Raw genomic sequence first — 21288 nt, forward strand, 5'->3', positions numbered from 1 at the left:
CAATTTTGTCTAGATTTCAACTCTCAGTAGTGACATTTCACAAAACTGCAAGATATTGAACATGTGCCTACTATCTATATCTGCACAGCTCTCCTTGAACAAAATAAATAAATTATTTGTCTTCTGTTAAGGCATGTGATAAAAGCCTGGCTTGGATGCTCTCACTTTAGGGTTGAACCACATGAACCTCAAACAGGACTAGAGTCAGCACCCAGAAGCCTCAAGGGCCCAGCATCCTAAGTCTTCCCCCGTGGCTCCTTTGATGGGCAACTACAAACCACCATTTTAAATTTCCTAGAGTGCCCTGCAGCATGCAGTGTGGTATTGCTCTGGGTATTCTGGGAAATGTAAATTGGCAGTTGTCTGGTGCCAAATGACCCCTTGGTTCCCAGGAAAGAGTGTTGCAGCCCCTGTGCTAGGAGTTCTGTTGTCATGCCAGGCACCAGCCCCACCAGATTTTAACATGATCCAATCCTCAAACTCTTCTGGGATTGTGTGTGCATATGATTATGCATCTGCCTTGAACCAATGCGCAACGGTGGACAGACTATGCAAGTCGCTTAAACAAAGTGCCTCTTTCAGCTTTCCTGCTGGCTCAGTCATTTCAAAGGCCTCACCTCAGGCAGGAAATTTGGGGTGAGGGGGCAGCTGAGGGGTGGAATATCTTGGACAACTGCCCGAGTCATGCTGCTCTTTGGTCCTCACCACCAACAAGTTCTGTGGCAAGTATTAGGGCCTTCCAAAATGGCTGCCAGAAGATCAGGTTTCCTAGAGCTATTCCTCTGGCAGGCACCATTTTGTTTTCTTTGGCTGTAGAGGATTTGGATGCACAGCAGCATCTTGGAAGTCCTTTTACTGACAGGGGGAGAGGTTGGACACAGGTGGGGATGTGAAGCTGCTGGTGCTGGTGTTGAATGAGCCTTTTCTCTCCAGGCAGCTCACAGAGCCAAAGGCTGGCCACGCTGGGCAGGATTCAGAATAATTTGGTGACTGACAACCCTGATCTGAAAGGGGGAGAAGAATGCCTTGAGGGGCAGGAAAAAAGAAAAGAAGGAATAAATAATTTCAGGCAAAACCCTTCCACAATCAAATAACACCAAGCGCCTGTCTGCTAATGCATTTACGGCATCTCTGCAAATGCTGACTGGCTGCTGTGTCTCTCTCTGGGGGGCTGTTGGTGCCGCTGCCTTCTCTCTCTCTTGCCGTCATCACCCTCTGAAAAGAAAGCTGGTGGAGCTAGACAGCTGTGCCTCCCAGATGTCAGGCCAATGGAGAGGAATACGTAGATGGCGTGCAGCAGTCTAATTACTGGATTTCTTGCTGATCTCCCTCCACCCTGCCTTCCCCCCCATAAGGATCCAGAATAACTTCTGGCAGATGGGAACCTGGCAAACCGTTCCACCCCTGCTCCCCTGTTTCCTCTTTATTTCAGGCAGATTGTAGCATGCCTTGGAAGATTGAAGGGGTATGTTAGCAACTCCATGTTCTGAGTGGGCAGGCTAATACATCTTGTTTTTTCCCTTTTTGTAATATGAACATAGGAAGAAGTCCGCTCACCTTCATCGGTGGACGGTGTTGCGGCCAGGCCTCTGATCACATAAGTGATACGGTGAGTGGCTGGCTGATAGCTCGGCTGCCGGTTGATTGACCATAGCTGGCAGTCTTTCATGGGCATTTCCCTGGGGGTGGGCCCAACTGGCCAATGGGAACAATTGGTCCCACTCCCAGGCATAGATATATGGTGGCCTGCCCAACAGCCTTCCTTGCTTTTCTTCGCCGCATCTCCCACCCTCCCTCCCTTGATTTTATGCCTTTTACTTGCTTCGACCTTGCTATGGGCCAAGTTGGCCACCATTTTGGGGGCTTTTTCCGTTTGGCAAATTGGCACCAGCTGTTTGGTGTTCTCCTACCTCGTAGCAGTCGTCACAACTTTGTAAGATGGTTAGGCATTGGGAAACATAGCTCTTGGCTTGGGGCCAATTTGATTCCCTCCCCCCTTTCTTTTTTCTTTTTCCTTTCTCCTCCTGTGATGAGGCTGCATTTTAATATTTTATTGTTTCAATATTTTAATGTTGTATTTTAATCTTGTTTTTAAGTCAGTGTGGTGTAGTGGTTAAGAGCGGTAGATTCGTAATCTGGTGAACCGGGTTCGCTTCCCCGCTCCTCCACATGCAGCTGCTGGGTGACCTTGGGCCAGTCACACTTCTCTGAAGTCTCTCAGCCTCACTCACCTCACAGAGTGTTTGTTGTGGGGGAAGAAGGGAAAGGAGATTGTTAGCCGCTTTGAGACTCCTTTGGGTAGTGATAAAGCGGGATATCACATCCAAACTCTTCTTATCTTCTTCATTCAACTTGTTTTTATTATTGCTTGTTAGCCGCCCTGAGCCTGGCCTTGGCTGGGGAGGGCGGGGTATAAATAAAAATTATTATTATTATTGGTCAGAGGGGAGGCTGTAGCCTCTGCCTGCCCCTCCTTGGAAAAGGGTATCCTGTTAAAAGGATCCGGGAGGCATGGCTTCTCTCTGATGCCCAGACAGGGGCTGGTGCCATACCACTCCTCCAACAGGGAACCCACGGAGGGGTACCCCTAATTGATGCAGGACATAGGGCATCCTCCCAAGATGTGTTTTACTGTACCCTTATGTGCACTCCCAGCAGATGGACTGGAGTGAAATAGCAACACCACACCAAACCATTTTCTACTGTAACCGATAAAAGTTGTGGCCATATTCAAGCCAAAGACCCAATATGCTGTTGTCCAGTGTGGTTATTCATTTTCCCAGGGAACTGTGGAGTCACGGGGTCTTGGCATGCAGCCTGCAGCATCCTTTTCCCAAAGTGGCCAACCACATGTTCTTCAAAGGCAGAGCAGGAGCTGAGTGCCACAACCCCTTCCCACAGTTGTGCCACAGAGACTGGTATTCTGTATGCCTCTGATCCTGGAGGCGGAATACAGCCATCTCAACTTGTAGCCGCCTCTCCACCTCCTTGGTCTTCGGGGTCATGGAGTCCAAGGTCAGGTGCTTGATTTGCTAGGTGATCTCAGAGTGTTCTGTGGCAGCCACTTTCTTATTGTGGTTCACCTCGATCAGCTCTGCCCAGTTCCCAGTATCCCTTGTTAATTAATGTTTATTAAAACCCTTTCAAAGCTGCCCAAAATAGTGGCCCTTGCTACATCTTGAGGTTTAACTGCAGTTTAACCATGTGCTATTTTGTGTGACCCTTATAGTATGATGAAAGAGGGAAATCCACTTTCTCTGCATTATGCATAATTTTATACACCTATGTCATTTCCCCCATGTTACCTGCCTTTTTTCCTAAACTAAAAAAGCCCCAAATGAGGCGTTTGCTGTGTGTTCCTCTTTAATGGAGAATTTGCTTCTCTGCCTCCAAAAACTGGACACGGAGCCCTATCTGGGGTAGCCCCCTCACTCCTCAGCAGGATCTTGCCCTCTGGTTGTAGTTTATGCATTCCAAACCCCATCGCTATGAACAAGTAAGCAACAATGTCCTATTCAGGCCACGCTGAGACTCAGTGGGGGGCCAGGCAAAATTTCTCAACCCACACTTCCTATTTTGTTTAAATGGGCTTGTTTTATTGCACATTTTAATTATGGGTGTGTATATGTGAATGGGTTTTAACAAGTTTATTTTATTGTGTATTTTAATTCTGGTTATGTTTATATTTTAATGATTGCACAATTGGTTTTTATACTTGTAAGCCTCCTTTGGCAGTAAACAGTAGTTTAATGTGTTTACAGTTAAACGCCAAAACAGGCTGCAAAGAGGTAACTGGCAGGACCTGGGACAGCTTCCCAGCTCAGTCCATATATTCCCAAGCAGGACCTGCGGAGTATTCACCGCCAAGCAAGACTTGGGCTGGGTGGCAAAGGTCCAGTGTGCCACATCCTGCTTCTCTTTCTTCTCTAGCCTGGTCATTGCTTCGTGTGCGGAGGATGCTGGCTGAGTTCTGGTCCTGATGCAGGCCTGGTGAGACATACCTTTTTCTCTCTCTTCAATGTGCTGGCTCCCATGGGGGACATAGGGAAAGGAATTGAACCATGTTCCTGTCGTTGGATGGGAATCGCATATGATGAGATGCAGGGAGAGTTGGTAAGGAAAAGCAGGGAGGCGAGTGTGTTTGTACTCCCAGTTTGTTTAATAAATTTCTACGTCTAGTTCATTCTCCTCCCCCCCCCGCCTCCTCCACAATACTTTGTTAGACCACCCTCACATTCTTGAGCAGGTGGCTTGAATATTCCTCCTTTTCCTTTTATTTTAAATAGAAAGGGGAAATGCATTGTAGTATATTTGTTTTGAGAGCTCTATAAACTAGAGGGATTACACAGGTTTTGCCAACCCCCAAAATTGGCAGAACCTATTTTAAGCAAAACTTGTGCTCTTGTTATGACATTCAATGTAGCATTATTAATGTGGGGCCTGACTTATTTTGGAAACTGGCACAGTGGTTTCCTAATCCCAAGAAGAGCTGTAATCAAACTATAGTCTCCTTTCCCTCAAGTACTGAAGCCCCCCCCCCCTTTTAGCATTAGCCAGCCCAAAATAACATACACACACACACACACACACACACACACACCACAGCTGCCAATTTGTACCTAAACTGGAGTTTGAGGGTTTGATGTCTTAAGAATTCATGCTGACTTGCTTGGGTTACTAATGCTAAGCGACTGACCTGGATTTCAAGTTAATTACATTTGATATCATGCTATGATTTGCAAGGAGCACACATCACAAATCTGTCTCTGGTGAAGGCTGCCTAGTTCTGGGGGAACAATCCCAGCTCTTGCCAGGTCTGAATTTTAAACAAAAAATGGGCACCTAGACCTTTGCAACTGTTGTGTGATTGCTGAAGAAAGTGACAGAACTACATTTCCCTCTCATAACATTTAGTAATACTAACATTTAGTAATACTAATATAAATTGTGTATCAGGCTGTCACCTGAATGAAAAAAAATAAATTTAATTGATTGATTAAACCTGCATACATTTACATATGATGAAAACAATAATTTTGAAGTGGGGGAAGCATACTTTGAATTTGGAGGTGCTGGGTTCGTCCCTTAGGCGGGAATGGCTCTTCTATGTGAGTAGGGAGGCTGGAGAAATTTGATTCTCGGCATTCAAAGGCAACCCTACCTAATTTGCACTTTGCAAAACAATAAATGAACTGAAACACAGCCACCTCTGAATTTTGCAGTGCAGTTCTCCAGCCAAGTAAGGTTTACAAAAATGCACATACTATCATAAAATCTGCATAAAAATGCATATAGTAGTGAAAAAGCATACAAAAATGAAATGGCTTTGCAAAAATGTGTATTTGGGACAAAATTTTGCTACCAAAATGTTTATATTTGGAAAAATTCACATTAAGTTGCTGACGAATTTTCATGAAGTATTTGTACTAATTTGCTTTTTGAAAGTGTGATGTCCAACTTAACCAGGATACCTCCAAATCTTTCCTTGAATTCTGTCTGGCCCAGGCTCAAAAGTAACAATCACCTCTGGGCAAAGAGGCAGGAAACCTTTTACAAAGTACCGTATGCCCCCCACCCACCCACTGCTGCCCATCCTACTGCTCCATTCACTTTTGTGTGGCTTGTAGGCTCTGTTTTGGTGTCCTCAAATTGCCTCACTTTCCTGTGGTTCCCTAGTCCAGTAATAGGGTTGCTTTGCTTTGGGTGCAGTCATTTGCATCTACAGTTTCTATATTTGGATTCTTTTCTCTCTCTGATTCGTCACTGTGCATGTGCCTTTCCCCTCCAGACAGTTTGTTTATGCAAAAAGAAAAGAAAAAAGGAATATACACAGCCAGTACTTCGCTAGATGTCCAGAATAGTTCTACCTTTGTGTTTCCTCATCATGCAAAGCTGAACTATTTTTTAAATTGGGAGAGTCTTTTAGCGAATACAAGTCTAATGGAGAGGGGAATGCTCTGCTTGTGTGTAAAAACCAGTTTTGTCGAAGGTGTAGGCAGCTCAGCGATGCATCATGGACAGTCTCTGCTTTTTAACACAACTCAGCTTTTTTGTAGTCAATTATTAGTCATGTGGGTAAAATTAATCTGTTGGGTTGGCCTGCTTCATTCTGCTGTGACTCAGCCCTTCCCAGACCTTCAAGCTGAGCTCTCTCCCAGTCTCCAGCCTTCCGGTACCGGGGAAGTAGACCCTTCCGTGGCCATTTGCTTCTTCCAGCGACACTGCTCAGCACCAGTGTTTGCGGGGCTCGCGTTTGATGGCTCGCGTTGATAAAGCAGCTGCATTTTTTAAAACACTTGTGAATAATCCAACTATTAGGGCAGATGGTAAAGTCAAGGCAGCTACCTAAATGTGCTTTGAAAAAACTGCTTGCTGCTTGCTTCTGTATAAAGTGAATTTCCAGCATTCAAAGACCTTTCTGCAAATTTATATTCCACTGGGAAGACAGATGATATTTTTGAAGAGACTTGAGAATGGTTTGGGAGTCAGAGAGATGTCGCTTCGCACTTCTGCACATATTCATCACCTTTGGTCAAACAAATTTTGCAGGTTTTTTCAAAGAAAGTATAAACCTACAGTGCCTGTTTGTGCAATGCGTCAGTAGGATGAATATACACACTATGGCCAGAGATTCATTTCAGCTCTCTAAAACACCTCCAGCCTATATAAATCATAGACTGCATCTGCACTATACATTTATAGCACTCTCCCAAAGCATTCTGGGCAGTGTAGTTTGTTAAGGGTGCTGAGAGTTGCTAGGAGACCCCCTATTCTGCTCACTGAGCTATAGTTCCCAGAATTCCCTGGGAAGAGGGATTGACTCTTAAACTATTCTGACTGTTAGTGGTATAATAGTGCTTTCAATATGAGGTGCAAATGTGGCCATAGTGTCTTGTCCAGCCTTTGCATACCTGGTGATGTTCTGAACTATAATTTCCATCGGTCCCAGCCAGTAAGGAAAACTAAAAAACGGCAGTCTGTGTCTCCTTTGTCCCTTTCACCACCATCACACATGCATACCTAGGTCCCATCATCCTTAGTGGGGTGAGGTGGGGTGTTGCCCCCCCTTCTTGGATCAGTTTTTACTAGTCAGAATATTCCGACTGCAGGACAAGATTCATGTTAATCAGAGCTGACATGTCTTCCCTTAGGAATAAGCAAACTTGCTTCTAAACACAATACTTTCTCTTGTGTTTAGTTAAAGGCCGACTTTCTGCCTGCTTTTCAGTCTATGCTGTTGTTGATAGTCTGTCTGGAGAGTCAGATGGGAAAATACTTTTTGTTGAGACAACGCTGTTTTGCATCAGTCACCAGCCGTGGCTAGGCAGGGGGACGAACCAGGCTGCAGTTGTGTGCTCAAGTCATTGCCACAGCTCTGTCAACAGTACCCTGCTAGGCGTAGAGATCGTTTCGAGATAAATGAACGAAAGTCCCTCACAGCCAGCCAGCCAGCCGTTTTTGATTAAACCCCTCCCCTGCGCTCATCATTAATGGGGAACGAAACTAGTTGAGACCTTGTCAAACCTCTGAGGATGGTTTTAGATGTACCACCTTTCTTCATCCAGGCACGTTTTAAAGGATTTTTGGTTTGGCAGAGAGCCTGCAGAATTTCTATTACCTGCTAAGTCTGCTTGGTTTGTTATCCAGTGATTAATGGAGAGAGGCCTTTGGAAGAGGAGGTTTTCCCAAGGCTGCGTCCAGATCAATGTTCTCATTGCGTGTGGTTTTATTTATTTCTTTTTCACCTCTGTACTAATTTATAAGCCTATCCTTGTTCATCCTTCCTTCCGCAAATAATCAAGCCACAACCCCCCAAACTATATTAAATAATACAGGGATAATTAAATGACAAATGACAAACAGCAGATAAAGACTCATTAAAAAGCACAGTTCACTAAAATTAACCAAATGCAGGTTGAAATAAAGAAGTCTTTAAAGTCTTCCTAAAAGCCTGCAAAGAGGAAGCCATATGTACTTGTCTGGGGAGGTTATTCCAGAGATGTGGAGCCACCACAGTAAAGGCCCTGTGCCTTGTTCTCTCTCATCTGGCGGCTCTCAATGATGGACCAGAGAGCAGGATCACAGATGCTGAACTTTAAGCTTGAGCAGGCTTGTATGGATGGAGGCAGATAACCTGGTCCCAAATGGTTTAGAGGTTTAAAGGCTAATATGAGCATCTTCAGTGAATGAAAGAAGGAAGGATGAGCTCACCCTAATGGGGAGACGAGGGTGCACTCTGTATCTGTACTGATTCTTCATTACCTCTTCCTTGTTTCAGCTGAGCTTAGATGCACCAATTCAGGCAGAACTAGATGTTCCTAGAAAGATAGAGCTGCTCTGTCTCTCTAGTCACGTCCAGTCTGGCCCTGGAGCCATGCTGGTTCCTTAGCCATTTGCATGCCTGATAGGGCAACAGTGAAACTGTCTGAGACTTAAATAAAAAATACAGGTTTCTGTGTGGGAGGGAAGCGCTGTTTCTTAATTTCGAGCAAGGCAGAAGACAAGCAGACACGCCCTTGCAGATGCATGCTTTGACTTCTCTGCATCTATGTTTTCAGATGAATGTTCCTTGTTTTGTACAGCAACCAGAAGCAGAGCGCCATGTTGTCTCAGTCCTCACAGTGCCTCTTGCCTTGCTTCACAGCCGGAACATATTCTGGAAGCCTATAAATTATTTAGAAGCTATTAGAGTCTGGATTTCATGTCAGTGCTGGTGTAGATAGTGATTTGCAGCAGTAGTGACACCAAATCATGGTTTACAGAACAAAGAAAGCGGGGGGGGGGGGGAGAGAAAGAGAGAGAAGTTGAACACACTGTTGAAAAGGAAATGAGGAATCTGCAGGATCTGAAACCATATTGGAAACTGATTTGGAAGTCTGGTCTCAGTTGCTACGAGATGCTTCTTTTCGTTTTCACTTGATCATTTTTGAATGCTTTTATTCTCAATAGTTATTCTTGAGACAAACTGGGAGAAGTGTTGTGTAGTGAATGGATGTGGTGTTGCTAATCTGTTAATGTCAGGCATGAAGACACAGATATGAAACATTTAGACCACTGCAGCGAAATTGGGCCCTTGCATTGAAACACCAATTAAATTATGTGAGCATTCATTACCCTCAGTGATTTAATAATTGGAGCGTTCTCTTCCCCACATTTATTTTGCCTAGCTGAGAAATCAGTCTTGAAGGGTGCTGGGCAAAGCAAATTAAACAAACAAACAAAGAAACATACACCACCCTCTAAATCAGGGTTAGCCAACTCAGTGTCATCCAGATGTTTTGCAAATCCCAGCACCCCTGACCATTAGCCATGCTGGCTGGAGGGCACCACATTGACTACTCCTGCTATAAACCTCCAGAAGCATATTTCTGAAGATTCTAATTCATACAAAGCCTTTCATGTGATACTGTTGACAGAAAGCTTTACCCAGTGAAGATTCAAAAGTTATTACAGGCTTGTACAGTGTGGTACCTCAGGTTACATACGTTTCAGGTTACATACGCTTCAGGTTACAGACTCCGCTAACTCAGAAATAGTACTTCAGGTTAAGAACTTTGCTTCAGGATGAGAACAGAAATTGCGCGGCGGCAGTGCGGCAGCAGCAGGAGGCCCCATTAGCTAAAGTGGTGCTTCAGGTTAAGAACAGTTTCAGGTTAAGTACGGACCTCCGGAACGAATTAAGTACTTAACCTGAGGTACCACTGTAAACAGACACTTTCCTGGGAGAGTAAGAACTTCCTCAAGGTGACCACATAGGGATGAGAATTGATACCTGTAAAACTCTTTTACTGAAAACTTTGATCAGCCTCGGAATCTACAGAACTCTCTTATCTGTGTTACGTGCACATCCATTTTTCTTCTTAGTGCTTTTTCAGAGCAACCTCAGACAAAGGGAAATAATAGGTATAATAAGTATTTACTTTGCACCTGTTGACAATTAAAGGGCTATTATTGGCTGCATAATGCTTTTCTGTCTTGCATCTCCAAGACAAAAGACAGCCAAAATATCCTTTCCCTATTATATATAGAGACAGAAGGGAAAACATATTTTATGGTATGTTCTTTCTTTTTTTAATTGTACACCATTTGCACTGTTACAAGGCATGTTTTTAGCAGAGTGCTATTGCTTCTTTTGGCTTTCTTGACTAAAAAAAATAAACTCAACACAATAAGTTTTGCTACCAAACTGAAGTTTTTAGATGTGTTTGTTTGGGAGTAACAACACAACATTCCCATGTCTATCATCTTGAAAAAATGGTAGCAGTGTCAATCAGTGTCCTCTTGACTTTACACTCTAAGCCAAACTTTGCCTTAACAAGACCACGCAAGCTGAGCTAAGTGTGTTGTCCGAACCAAGACCTGCGGTTAAGCTTTCTCCCCAGTATCCATGAGCTATAGCCAAGGTTTGCTCATGGTAGGCTATGGTTCCTAGGTTGCGAAAAGGGTTTTTTTTTCTTTTTCACAGAAAAATCATTACATTATGAAGGTTTCCTTAACCAAGCCATATACAGCACAAGTTTCTCTATGTGGTGTTTTTGGGACATCAGAATAAAAAGAGAATGATATTAGTGAAGAAGAAGAGCAGAGAGCCACAAACATCTTTCTTCTTTTCAAAGACTGGGAAGTGTCAAGTGATAGCTTGACAGTCCTTTTCAAATGCCCACAATGGACACAGAACAGGTGGACCATGGAGGGTGTTCAGCATTTTGGTGGTGTTCAGACTGAAACTGGTGGTGTTCAGAAAACTGTAAGTATACAGTTTTCACAAATATGTGGATTTCTTTGCCGACTTTACCCCCAGTATATACATTTCTGTAGTTATTTGCTTGGCTGGCGAACTGCATTGCAAAATTCAGAGGAGGACGAATTTCAAAGGATGAGTGTGTTTTGATTTGCATATTGTTTTGGAAAGTGCTGCCTCCCCAAAGATACCTTTGGCAGGTGTGTGGATGGTGGTGATAGGGGAGAAACAATGGACGTAATAATGGGGTTGGTGGAGGAAACCCCTAGACAGAGCGTTTCCTGTTATTTCAGGAACAGTTAATCTTGTTTAAAAGTCTACCAAAGGCCAAACTCATAACACCGAAGCCTCAGTTATAAATTGGCATTTCTGAGAAATTCATATATCTTTCCAGTTCTCCACAGCTGGCCCTTGAAAAATCTAATCTTCCAAGGATCAATTATTGTATAACAGTAATTTTGGCAATTATTTGATTGTCAGGCTCGCCATCTCATAGCTGCCAACGCACCCTCTTCAAATATGTCCTTTTGAGTTTTTGCAGTGTCTATTTACAGCAGATTCCTTCCCTGCTGCTTTGTTGTGGACTATTTTCAGCTCTCCCTACCTTCCTTCTTTTTCAATGTTGTTCACGTATATATTTAACCAGGTATTTTTAGCTTCATGTTTCAGAAGGGCGTGGGTCAGGAGTACGATAGAGAAAGAGAATGATGGAGAGAAAAGAGAAGAGGAAGGCGGAGACAGGGAAGTTCGAAGGGAAAGAATTAGGGCACGTGAACAGATTCTGAGACCCTCCAGACTGTGTGGTTTTTTTAAAAAAACATGGTATATTCTGCAACATGTTCCTGACCCCTAACAGTGTGTTAGTATTGGATTTATAATGGACCACACATCATTCTGCTTTATTAGTTGTTCTGAGATTCTTCCCCAGTGTTCCTGCATTACTGCCGCCTGGAGTGCTGTAACGAAACAAAAGCAGGACAAAAAAGCACCAACAACCCCAGCACATTTGCCATATGAAAAGTTACACAATTTCAGCAGGAAGCTGCGGAATGTGTGATTTTTCTAAACATTACTTGACTGGAGAACGCAGAGAAGTGAACAGTTTGAAGGATGGCTGCATTTCAGTTTGCATACTGTTTCCAAAAGTGCAGATTGGGTGCGTTTGTCATTAAACGTCAACTGACTATGTCACAGGCAGCAAAAAGGTTCGGATTGGCTATGCTACTAGTGCATCCCATTCCTGTTGTAGGAAAATGTGTGGACTTCTTTAAAGCAGCTATTCTGTGTGGAGATTAAATCTTATTTGATTATCCTCACCGCTCACCAACCCGATTCGTGACTGTGTCGCTTATATAAAGCAGGCTTGGAGCACCCATCACTCGGTTTTTGTTTCATTTCTTTTCTCAGGCATGGAATAACTCTCTATGTTAATTTTCTAGTGGCTATTTAGCTGCAGCGTTTGCTGCCATTAAAGTTTTAAAATGCCAATGTGGAGCTGGGAACATTACAAGGGGAGTGTGTGCGGCTGCCACATTTAATATGGCAGAAAAGGCCAAAATTCAATATTCTTTTTCCATTAATGTTGGTGGAAGAAATAAGAGCTCCTGTTTGTGGGTTTCAATTAAAAACTGGTTTTTAGGAATGTATTTCTTTTTCTCTTCTGCTGCAAGTAGGTATTTGACTGCCCTGTGACCTGTAGCGAGATTTAATAGCTACAGCATGGCTATATGGCATATGGCCCGTGTCCATCCTTCTGCTGTAATTGATGTCGGCCTCCTAATGAGCTCTTAAATTCAGAAGGTGACGTCAGACTTCATCTAACAGCACAAAAAAGATTAAGACCCATAAATGCATTTGCTTCTTTTAGTGTGCTCTTGAAGCTGTGATTCTTGTGTCTAAACAATTGCACTTTGTAGGTTTCGGTCTCTTCGTGTAGTTTTTCAGTGTTTTCTTCTGTTATTGGACCTCCCTGCAATTTCCTAATTCTGTGTGCAGGGGTTACTAATTGGATGGAGAAAATGTTCCTGGATGGTGACGTTGGATTTACACAGATTGCTGTGAAACTGTGCAAAGCATCGGGGCCAAGTCAAATGGTGTTGTTCCCTTCTGTACCTTAATGGCCCAGAGTTTTTCCTCAGCTGGACACGTGCTCACCTTGCCTCGCCCTTTGCTGGCTTTCGCTAAAATTCTTTGCAACTCGGATAAACATCTTCACATTTTTGATAGCAGATTCAGAGGCCACATACCAGTACTGCATCTGTAATGCATTTCATCACTTCTTTTGAGTCAAACAAGGGTTTTTGTTTTTGTTTTTAATACAGAGTGAGTTTGCAGTAACGCAACACAATGCAAATGTAACAGCTCCAGCCTCCAACTGTTTTTGAAGCACCAGCCCCTCAGGCTGTTCCATTCTAATTTCATAGCAGGGTTGACAATGAAACACACCATTCTACAGTGCAGTGCAGTGTGTATACTCCCTCTCTCTCTCTCTCATGTGTGTGTGTGTGTGTGTGTGTGTGTGTGTGTGTGTGCATTTCGGTACACATGATTTGACTGGAGAACTGCATGGCAGAGTTTGAAGGATTTCGAAAGACAATCGCCCTTTGGCTCATGTACTTGTTTTGTAAAGTGCAAATTTAGGAAGTTTGCCTTTAAATGTGAATTGAATTTACCCCCCATCGCCAACACAGAAGCACCTCTCACCATCTGCAGAGCCTTATGTTAGGACCAAAAATGCCACCAAGGGCACTCAAAAAGATTATATCAAGGCAGCACTAAAAATTCAGGTTGGCACCCCCACACATCATGATTCACAATATAGTGCCAGATCAAAAATTATGAAACCAATATCACAATATGCACATCAAACCAGTTTGGGGTGATATATTGATATATATCCCAGCCCTAAACATTCACCATCTTCCAATCTTTGAAAAGCAGACAGCTGTTTGTGGCTCTCTGTTCTTCTTCTTCTTCTTGATGAACTCTTGATTATCCAAACTACTCTGATGTCCCAACAGCAACATATACAGGCAACAACACATTAATGCGTGTTCAAATCACACGTGACTGCGCGTGCACACACACACACATCACTGCGAACCTGGAAGTGGCACTTAAACGGGCAAAAACAGCCCCCAAAAGAGCACGGAAACAGCAAAAATGGTGTGAAAACAGCGCCTAGCAATCCCACAAGTCATTGCAAGTGCAATCCCAGGAGCCTTTGAGGCCTGTTGAAAGTTGGAGTTTGAGCAAGGAAGTTTGGAGGGAGTCTGGTAAGTGCTGCTGGTTTTTAAAAGGGGTTTTCAAGCATTTGCAGGCTTTTTGCAGGCTTTTTCAACGGTGTTTGCAATATATGCAATTTCACTTAAATGTGTGTGCCTCGGAACGTAACCCCTGCCTAAATGGGGAGTTGTTTGTTTTGTCTTGTTTAGGAAACCTTCATAATGTATTGTTTTTTCTCTATTAATTATTACACCATCTCTTCCAATAGTGCTGATAGTTGCGCTCCTTGTGTGCATGTAAGGGAAAGAGAAAGACTGTAAAATGCTTCATCCTCTCTTCCTGTACTTTCTCTTCTCCTGTACTAGAACCTGTTTGCTAATTTTGAAAAGGTGGTTATAATCCTTGTGATTCATCAACTTGCTCCTTTGAAATTTGACTCTTCTGTCTGTTACAATCAATGAGCTTTCATAATAAAAATATTCAATATTAATTTGATTATTCAAAGGACTCCACATACATTAAGTCAGCAATCCTTAGAACAATATTTGAAGGGAGGCATTGTTCTGTGTTGCAGAGTGGGGACTGAAGTTGGGAGAGACTGGCTTGTCTAAGTTTACAGTGCAGCCCTGGGAGAAGGAGAGCCATAGCTTAGAGATATTGAGCACATGTTTGCATTCAAAAGATACCAAGTTCATTCCCCAGGGAGGAGGAGCAAAGCTGCTACTAGTAATGATGCTGAGCTAGCTGGACCAAGGGCCTGATTCTATCTACTGTATGAATTTGTGGCAGAGGTGAGAAATGAACCAGGGTCTTGTTGACTCATAGATTTCAGATGTGGAAGCTCTATGCCCAGTTAGAACATAATGAGAAACAATGATTTAATGTTATGTGCACAGACCTCAGGCTTGTGCTGTCTCCCATCTTTTCCTCTGATGCCACCATGAGGAACAGATCAAGCCTGTTTCACCATAGTTTATGAAGCTGGCTTGTTTCAATGCTTGTTTCAAAGATTCACCAGAGCTTAGGGCTGCGACACAATGTTTAACTTTAGTTGACAGAAATGGGAAGTGAAATCTTCTATTCAATTTAACCGTAGTTAAAACTAACCACAGTTTATCCAGGTTCAGGTGCAATGCTTAACTGCTATAATTCTAAACTAGAAAAAAATGGTTCTTGGCCACACCGGAGGAGGAGAGGGGAGAAGAGGGTGTTGACATGTAAAGCTTGCTGCAGCTCATTCCTGGAACAATAAACCATCAAATGGTTTGTTGCCTGAATAAAGCTATTGTCATGAGTGCTAAAATATATGAATAAAGTGTTAAAATAGAACTAGGGATTGGGGATAAATTAATTCAGTTAACATTTTAATGCAAACCTGTGTAATTCACTCTGCCCAAATCAACAAGTGAACCATAACACACCAATCCTTTGAGATTTGCACATCTCCAAATTTTGTACTGTGACTGTGTGCTTAAAAAGTGCATATATTAGTGAAAATGTACAAAACTACATTATGTCAAGGAAAGTTGCTTGCTAAAATATGTATATTAGGCAACATTGCATATATTAGGGTAGATGTGAATGAAAATGCAAACAAATATTTGTGCCAACATTAAGGGGGAAATTGCAAATTGATGCAGAAATAGGGTAAATTGAACTTAAGGGTGGAAAAAAGAGCTATGTAGAGAAGCCAAAATGGACAGAAACAAAAAATGACAAATCCAGCTATTTGTATGGACAACATAGCATTACATACATACATGTATTGAATATACAAGGCCGGTCTGTACATCTTGTGTGATAAAATGCAGTTCACCTCTTGTGCAGAGCAGCTCAGCAAAAGGGTTGGTGAATGTTATGATTTTGCTGTCTGCTTGAGATTGTGGAATCAGGGAGGTTGTCAAACTCTTGGCAGATTGCAGCTGGTCACTGATGGGCTGCATTTGACTTGGTAGATAACAACTTGTGCAGGCCTGGCTTGAATCAAGGTTAATCCCTGGCCACTTCAAGTGAAGTGTCTCTGTCTACAAGGGTGACTTTCGTACCTGGTATGGTCTTTTGTGTCAGACTTGGGGATGTTGGTGCCCGATTGTGCTGATTCACGTAATTGAACACTGGGCATAGCCAAGAACTATAAATTACTAATTTGGCAGTAATGGAAGTATTTGGAAGTCCTAGTTGTCCTATTGGCAGCTTTCCTATTAATGTATATTACTTAGGGTTTATTGCTGAGTACTGTTGTTTCCAGCTTTTATTTTGCCTTAATCATTTGTGTGATGCTATTTTGAGAGAAATCGATGATTTCATGAGTTATGAACACTAATGTAGCTAACAGACTTAGGGCCCTCTGATGCCGCTGAGGTATTGTTTTTCCACAGGTCATCTGCACTGATAATTTAAAGGGTTATTTCACTTAATGTAGCATTATGTTCCCCTTAAAAATGCCTGCCCTCATAACACACTACTTCATTTACTCAGAGTAAAGGAAATTTACTTAAAAGACCCTACGTCTCCATGACAGTCCCTTTAATGAGTAGCTTCCCTCTGCCCATTACTTTTAGAGGGGATTATGCCTCTTTAGTTAGTGGCTTCCTGTTTACTTTTGTGATTGTGCCATTCATGAATTGGCCTTTAATTTGTCAGTTCCTGCTCCCTGTGAGAGTTGTTGGTGGCAGGGATTTTAGTCTTAGTTTCTTGCAGCCAGAGCAATTTCTCATTAATTTTATCTTTTAAGATAGTAATTGCAAAATGAAGACGGACGCTCCTGAATTTCTATGGGGAATATAGTATTATATTAAGTGTGATATGCAACCACTGTCTTAATTCTGTTACCAGCTGATTGTGGAAAAGCAACTCCTGAGCTTGGGTAAGGTGTGGTGAGGAAGCAGCTGCAAACAACTCATTCCAGGGCAGGCTTCCTCAACCTCGGCCCTCCAGATGTTTTGAGACTATAACTCCTCTGTCATCCCTGACCACTGGTTCTACTAGCTAGAGATGATGGGAATTGTAGTCCAACAACACCTGGGGACCCAAGTTTGAGAAACATTGATAAAGCCTTATGATCAGTATGAGGAGAAGTTAATTGAATTGAATTGCTGTAGATTGCTGCAATCTGCTGCCTGTATTGGTGCAAATTTCTTTTCAGGTTTTTTTAGCACCCTCTCCACCAAAGCTAATACAGAATCTCACTTCTCTTGCTTTCACGAGTTGTGCTCATTGCAGGGTTTCCCCCCTCTAAGTCAAAAGCTTAGCCTTTTTTTGCTATTGAAAATGGGTACAATAAAAGCTGTTGGACTGGTTCATGAGTAATGGCAAGCCATGGTTTGACTGACCTAGAGCTTGTGTGTTCCCCTCTTCCCCTTGTGTGTTTCGATTCTCTCCCTGATCTCCAAACCACGGTTTGCTGTTATATTCCAACTCACCAAACTATGGTAGCCCTCCAAAGCAGAAGTGGAAGTTGTGGTTTGGAGGATGAGTGCAAACTGTAATTTGCTGATTGAGATGGGATTGCAAGCTGTGGTTTGTCCAAACCTAGGAGTCAGAAAGGGAATTGGGGCAGAGATAGAGAAGATGTGTGAATTTAAGACCCAACAGCCAAATAAGGCCATGGTCAGGCTGAAAACATGTTTTGCCTGCATTAGAGTTTTTAAAGTGATGTGATGGAGGTGTGTCTATGTGGTTCTTTTGTCTCGGTCTTGTCTGTAGTTGCACAGGAGATTAAGTTTTTTGAAAACACTACAAAAAAACCTAGCCCAACCTGATGTGGTGCTGGGCAGAAGGCAGATCTTGATGATTTGCATCAGCAAGGGTTTCTGAATCCCAATTGTTTAACAGCAACAATTTTTTTTCTAAATTAGGATGTTGGAATCCCTGGCCTGCTGCAACTCAGTTGTATATTTGTGCTTTTCTGTACATCCCGTTAACTCAGGAGGGCAATAGATTCTGCCTCCTGGGCCTTTGTTGCACTTCCCCTCGGCTGGTGGGTCTCAGGATCCCAGTGAGAAAACAAAGTACCCGGTAGATTTCACAAGCCTGACATTCTGCTATTGTCTGTGATTGTGAGTTGAGCAGCACACCCTATCAACGTGCACCTTAAACATTCTGGAAAAAACCCTTCTAATATTAGCCTGACCTTTGAATTACACAGGTGAGAGAATTATATATAGAGCTTTTATTTTCCCCCTTCAATACTTCCCACTCTCAGCTTGGCCTTTTGGTCTTACATTTAAGACTTTGTTAGTAGCTTTTATGATCGTTAACTTCTTATTCTCTAATTATAGGATTTCATTCCAAGCTTCCCGCAGCCTTTCTTTTACAGCCCCTAAAGGGGCTCCGTTTATACAGACCCTAAATGGTAGGGGGTTTAATGCCTGTTTTCATTCTGAAGCACAATTTAGCACTTTGGTTCACCTTGTCTGTCTGAGAAATTACCTGTGTCACTTCATTATAAGTGTAATATTTTTCCTGCCCCAGTCCCATGGTTCCTGTGGTTTTTATTGCTTTTAAGTTGATGGCCTATTGTTCTTTCCTCCACTTTTTTTTAATGCCCTTTAAAAGTCCAAATGCACCCCTGCCCCCAAAAGAAACATGTTTGAATTGCTTCCAAAGTAGGATGAGAGCACTTTAATTAAATCTTCAGAAATAAACATATTTCCTAAGAGCTGTAAACTATTTCCCCCCCATTTGGGCTTGTGGGCCCACAATGTGTGAGGAATTTGATTCATGCCCATTTTGCATACAAATATTATTGGTATGTTTGAGAATATTAATTAAGAGCATCTTAATGAGATTATCCTTGCCGTGTTCTGAAATGTTCTCTTGGTGGATTAGCCTGTCAAATAAATTATGTGGGTCAGCGTGGAAGGTTATAAACATATTCTGACATGTATTTTTCCTGTTATTTTTAGGATTTTTATTGCTTAATTGTATGCATATTTTTGGTGATGATTGTAGTTTTTTTATAGTTTTGATATGGTCTGTGGACTAATTCTATTCTATTGCTGGAGGTTGAGTCTGTCAGAGAAATTCTGTGGGTCAGTTTGTCGGGGGAAGGAAGTGGGGGATGAGTTGCTTTGAGAGACCTGTTTTCCTCCCGGGTCAGTCACACCAGGGAAATTTCCTCTGGGATTTCTGATGGCAGGTAGAACAGCAATTTAAAAGCAGTAAAAAGGCACGAAACAAGGTCTTGAAAACAAGAGGGGAAGAGTTGTTTATCATGCAGTGCTAGACAGCTAATTTATTTAGAGCTTCTGAGGGAGACAAGATAGGCTTGTTTTATTACCACTTTAATGAAAAAGACTTGGAGCCAGTGTTACGGTTGCCACGGGGATGCCACTAAAAATGGCGTCTCCCTGGTGTGCAAACTCTGTCCAGCGGTGACATTGGTCAAGTCCTCCCCACACACTCCTCTTCAGTTTTGATACCCCTGATTATTTGCAACTATTACCACAGAGTTGGTTTGGGCGGCATCCATGGAGCAACGATAATGCATACTCCAGCCCTTGGAGTGTTTATAATACTGGAAGAAGTTCCTTACGGATTATCCTGTTATGTTTTATTCTGTTGTTGGCTTTTACTGTGCTTTAGCTGACTTTCATTTTTTTCTGCGAGTCAGTTTGAGAGCTTTTCTGGGGACCAAAAACATGCCCTGTAAACAAGCAAGCAAACACAAACGTAAAACCTTAGCCCTCAGCTCTTCAAATATGAAAAACTGAGGTGGGAAAAAAGTATTGCTTTGCTTTATGCTCTCACCTCAAAAATGGTCAAGGGCCTGCACACTTCCCTATGTACACCATTTCCCACTTGACCTTGTTTTCTTTTCTTGCTTTTTTTAAAGTGTGGGAGTGACCACATAATGACTTCCCCCCTTCCAGTTTTCATGCCATAAATACTTTTGGTGGATTTGGCAGCGGGGTGTATTGGTTTATCTTTATGTGAACTGTTTGCTCCTTTCCTGGGCAGCCAATTCTGAGGGTGGTGGAATTACCATTACAGCCCCCTCCGCAGCAAGTAAAGTCCAGGAAGGTCCGTAAGGACGGAGGTGTTATCTATATCTGTCTGTCTGTCTGTCTGTCTGTCTGTCTGTCTGTCTGTCAATAACCAGTAGAGAAGAAGGAAGGAGGAGGTCTTCCAGATACTTAAACTGGGTAATTTCCTTGACTTCTTGCTCAGAATCCAGGCCCTGTGTTCCTATGAAGCACTGTGGGCTGTCAGCAAGTGCTGGTTTCTTCTGTGAGCTGCAAGTACTTAGCACTTGGCAAAGGTGCTGAAACAAATGGGGGTAGGGAAGAGGGTGGGGGGAAGGAGAGGCGAACACTTTTCTCCCAAGATGATGCGCTCCATTACTGACTTGTCACTTTGAGTGGGATTGCAGCCTTCTGAGGCTAATGCGATTAACCGTGAAGGCTGGTGTGTAACAATCTGATCTTTGCCTATTTCATGGCTGCTACTGTGACATGGAAAGTTGTGAGGGAACTATACTTGGGAACAGATCAAATGGCATAGGACGAAAGCACAGGGCTATACTGAGACTTTTGTTTATGCAGTTACATCATGTACATCCAGCACCCTAACAGAGGGCCCCTCCAGGCATCCTTTTCATTGTTCGTTCATGATTATTTCTTCTCACAATCCTTTCAACATTGTTTGCAAAGGTTGGGGTTGGACGCACTGTTTTATTTTCAATCAGTGCATGCCCTATAGCTTCTTGCTGAAATCCTGTAACTTATCATACCTCAAATGTTTGAGAGGATGGGTTCCTTCTCCCACTTTTCTTAAGTCCTTAAGCACATTCTCCTGTCTTGCAGATTACATAAGCATGCCCAACAACATTTGATTAATCCACGAATGGCAAATCTACCAGCTAAATCTGCTCAATTCTATGCCAAGTTTCTACTAGACAATAAGATTCAAGTTGTGATTTTGGCCGTTGCCAAGTTTCTGTCTGAGGTGTTCAGGATCAATTTGTATTAGACAAAAGTCAGAAACAAGCATAGTCTTGTGATCTGTCCTAGTAGTTTGTGTGCTTTTAATGTATTTTAAATGCACTGAATTTTGTACAGTTGGTCCTTGGAATGCAATAAAGAATTGTTGTTGGTAATGAATAGTTAGGTGGATTGTAGATGTTGCAGTGTAATATGAAAACAGACATGTGTGGAATTTGATTCACTTTGTGACTTCCCAAAAGCTGAAGCTGTTGCTTTGCACAACTTGGCTTACCCTTCATTCCTCAAGCAGGTCTCCTTAAGAGAGAGGATGCCATTATCAAGCATAACACTTTGATAAAAGCTTTCAGGGATTTAATTTTTTAAAAAGCCTTTTCA

General features: G+C 42.6%; 2 protein-coding genes across 12 annotated transcripts in view; one reads left to right on the plus strand and one right to left on the minus strand.

The window, feature by feature from the left end:
- PITPNM2 (phosphatidylinositol transfer protein membrane associated 2) overlaps positions 1–21288 on the plus strand; it is a 184616-nt gene that overhangs the window by 52525 nt on the left and 110803 nt on the right. Inside the window, exon 1 of one of the 10 annotated variants that reach the window (XM_053368305.1) lies at positions 3850–3990. The exons of the other annotated variants lie outside the window; for them this stretch is intronic. The gene's annotated coding sequence lies outside the window, so the exon portion shown is untranslated. Of the gene's footprint in view, positions 1–3849; positions 3991–21288 lie in introns of those variants that run through there. 10 annotated transcript variants of the gene reach the window in all.
- The window catches only part of HIP1R (huntingtin interacting protein 1 related), a 297989-nt gene continuing 289603 nt past the window's right edge, over positions 12903–21288 (minus strand). For both annotated transcript variants that reach the window (XM_053368313.1, XM_053368314.1), the window contains exon 33: positions 12903–12915. The gene's annotated coding sequence lies outside the window, so the exon portion shown is untranslated. The remainder of the gene's footprint in view (positions 12916–21288) is intronic.

The sequence above is a fragment of the Podarcis raffonei genome, chromosome 16 (assembly GCF_027172205.1).
Source record: "Podarcis raffonei isolate rPodRaf1 chromosome 16, rPodRaf1.pri, whole genome shotgun sequence".
Classification (NCBI taxonomy): Eukaryota; Metazoa; Chordata; class Lepidosauria; order Squamata; family Lacertidae; genus Podarcis; species Podarcis raffonei.